Source organism: Oratosquilla oratoria, chromosome 29 (genome assembly GCF_046742065.1).
Source record: "Oratosquilla oratoria isolate Oo_2021 chromosome 29, ASM4674206v1, whole genome shotgun sequence".
NCBI lineage: Eukaryota > Metazoa > Arthropoda > Malacostraca > Stomatopoda > Squillidae > Oratosquilla > Oratosquilla oratoria.
The window spans coordinates 20,911,163-20,915,134 of NC_134805.1; positions in this window are offsets into that span (position 1 = coordinate 20,911,163).

Genomic DNA, 3,972 nt, shown 5'->3' on the forward strand with positions numbered 1-3,972 from the left:
CTGACGTATAACCCTCCCCAGGTGGACTGTGCCACACTCCGCAGGGTCACTGGGGCCGACGTAAAGGACAATGACTCAACGTAGGCGGCACTCAGTGTGATTATCAAACACATTTTGTTCATTCATCTCTGCCTATGAATGGTGCATGATGAGACACGGCGAAACGGCACCCCTGGCGTGTCATGTACCGCATGACACAAGGTTGTCCTATCTCATGACACCACAGAAACTATCTTTCAAAGAGAAACCACTGCTATCTCAACGTCGTTATTGTACTATGAGCACCCAAAAGCCTAACGCAGGACACACCATCTAGAGTACCGTGCCATTCCTTCCCTGTGTTCTTAGCGTCCGCATCCACCCGCCTGTTGGTCCCTTCTCTCCTCCCCCCCCCAGCCCCCCCGCCTCTTGCGTGCGTGAGTGCGTGTGCAGCCTTTGGGGTCGCCAAGAGGAGCCAGGCGTGTCCTTGGACGAGCTTCCACGGCCGTGAGTCCCACTCGCTGACACACTTGTTCAGACCGATGCTACCAAAGGGTTGAGAGCCGGCTCCGCCCACCGGGAGCGAAGGGGGGTTTTTAGGGGTACGGGACCTCCCCCAATGGAGATTGGGTGGGTAGAAGGAGGGTCCGGGGGGAGTTGGGAGGGTCGGGGAGGGAGGCGTAGATGCAAGTAGCTGGCTGTAGATGCCGCGAGGGCCGAAGTAGACCCTCTCGCCAAGGTCGTAGCTACAGTAGACTACAGAGAGCTCGGTAGACGGGCTGGGAAATAGAGAACGGACTCGATGCCACCAAGGAAAACGTTAAAGGGAGGGGAGGGGGGGAGAGAGGGGGCGTGGAGTAGGGGGTATGTGTGTGTGTGAGAGAGAGTGAGAGGGAGAGGGAGGGAGGGAGGGAGGGAGGGACGGTGGGGGTGAGTCGTGGTGGTGGGGGTGGGGGTGAGTGGAGGTGGTGGTGGAGGTGGATGGGGACGGGGGGATGGGGGGAATGGGGTGAGAGGGTCCATGCCGTTGTTATGGAAGATGCAGTTGTCGTCAGAGCACAGACGAACATACATACACGCCCATGCGTGCACGCACACACACATATATACATATATTATACACACACACATACGGAATCGTCCAGTATCTTGTTCTTTAGATGTTCATGTGTTCTGGAATGTTGCATTTGTGAATACTAGTGCTTATGGTTATTCTGAAATTATATATATGATTATTCTGAAATTATATAATCAGTTTCTATAAATAGTCATGCTCGGTAACAGTTTCAAGGGCTGCCAGCAGCGCTTACATAAGGCTTTTGTGGTGAGAGATACGGTCTTACACCACAAAGCGCCTTACAAGGGAGTGAAGCTCGCATAGCTGGGACAAGTGGTAGTTACCAGTGACCGCTGTGATCACTACCTCGTGCTCACGTCCTAGTGACGAAACTGTGAAAAAAGTGTAACAAGGGTAAAACATTTTGTTCAATTTTTACACACTATCTGCCGTTGAAATGTGTATATTATTTATATTGTATAACGATAACACAACATCCGAAATCGACCTCTGACTATGCGGGGCGAGGCAGCATCTTGATTCCAATACATGACCACTTCGATCGTGCTTGAGAATACTACACCGCCAACCGTCAATCGTGACTAAGCTTGCTTATAAAGTCCAAATTTCAAATCGAATCGATACCGTAATGATCCTTGTGTGTGTGCCTAGGATCTGTTTGCGCGCTCACGGTGTTACGACGAGGGCTATTGGGAACGTTTCAAAACGTATCGTCCAAATTTTCGTTAACGCAAACTTATGCCCATGACTCACGACCGTTACGTTTAAAATCACGACTTGCATCGACCCAAATATGATTCGTACCAGTCATGACTAAGCCATGGTTGGGTGCTTGGAAACTCTGTATATTTTCTCATTGTTATACCTTATTCGCGAAACCCCTACGGGCGACCTTTCCTTCGCCATCTATATTTGGATCACCTGAACGAAAACTTGTGGTGACGAAATGCTGCGTCATGCTGCCAGGGTCGACGTGCTTGCCTCGTACCGCTTGGCTTTGCGACTGCTGCCAAGATGTGGATATATGTTCATTCATACGTAAATACGCACGGACTTTGCACTGGATGTAACATACGAAAGCGCTCTGCTTCGATCAGTTTCCTTTCACAGTGGTCACTCTTGCATAACTGAGCACTAAGTTACCAATTTTTCTAATTGGCATATACGTACAGATCATAAATATATTCATATGTAATGGTTGAAGCTTATATAACGCAATGACTGTCCATGACATGATGAAAAATGCAACATATATAATACAGGAATGCAGAATGTGAGATGGAATATATAAAATATGTAAAAGCAACAAAGTTTTTTTTTTTTTTTTTTTTTTTACGAGTCCTGATGGAAGTGCGTTTTAATGAATGCACAGGCAATAATGAAAGCACGTAGCTTCGGAGGTAATGGTTTGTTAAAGCACCCACAGACTACTGTCGATGATATTCCAAGGATCCCGAACTACGGTGGCAAACATATTCCCGTAAATTCTCATTGAAAAGAGAATCGATACTGACGATCAAAGTGATAAAGATACCAGGATATGATAATGTACGTAAGCCTTCCTTGAGATTCAAGCCAATAATGATTTTCACAAGTCAATGTCTCCCACCAACGACGGGACACATTTGCAATTGTATACCAAACCTCCGCCATCTCAATCTAAACCCGAGGTACGAGGACACACCTTAAAGAGGTCGGTTAGGCAATGTATCCATATAACATTACTAACCATTACATGTCACATGCCTGGCACATGATCCACATGCATGCAAGGTGCTCGAAAGGCACTGGCCTCTTGCAATACCTCCAGTTTTGCTGACCTCCACATTTCCAAAAGCGTAAACACCTGACTCAAACATACAACACACATCACGCCACCACCCAACGGAAAGTTACCGAAACAAGTACATAGTGTCGCCAGGCTGATCATTAACCGTTTCCTTATACAGTACCTACCAAACTACTTAATTATAACTGCAAACCATACACCATGTCAAGACGCATTCGCTAATACTAAACAGATCCACTGCAATGCGACTAACAAACAAATAGTGTTGTATAAATCCCAAATATATGATCTAACTGTTAACTACACCAGATATGCAAAAATAGGTATATTCACATATATATGCGGCTATTGCGCCGCCAAGAGAGAATTATCTCCTTTAGAAGGAATACTTGGGGATTCTATACGAAGGGAATTACATCCCCATGATCCCTCTTCGGTACAATAAATCAAGAAAGCCCGAAGAGGATTTACGTTACTTGATACAGGTGTAAATGTTAACCGGTTACACCTCTGTATCCCCACGGACATAAAAACGAGTTAATACATAAATAAAACAGATAAAATAATGGCTAAAAAGAAATTAAATAAAAACGTGGTCCTTCCCATGAAAGTGCAGTCACGTGATCCGAGTTTGGAAGCCCTTATCTTATGGTTTCACCATCTGATCATCTTTTCAAAACATCATTACTCATGTCACTCGTTCCTGTCGCCATTACCACTGTCAATATCTTTAACCGTTACCTCCTGGGCGATTGAGAAGGGTTGTCACACAAAATCCTCATCGGTTATCCAAACTTAAAATAACCAACATTTAGGATCCTCATGATCATTACACTTGTCACCTCTTTTACTTCGGTGTTGCTGTGGGTATCTTTTCATCGTCACTATTGTTATTACTCTTACTCATTTATAAGCTGTATGGCCTGCTTGCCCTCTCCGATCTCCCTGTTTTTCTTGTTTTCATTCCTGTCATCTCGTTTCTATTATTCCCTTCGGCCGGGGTCTCCTCGCCTCGCGGACGAATAAAGCCCTCCCATAGCCATCCAAAAAAACAAAAGCTATGACACCTTTGTGTGTGTGCGTCTTTTTTTTTTCTCGTAGTTTCCGGGGCTGGTACCCCGCTCAG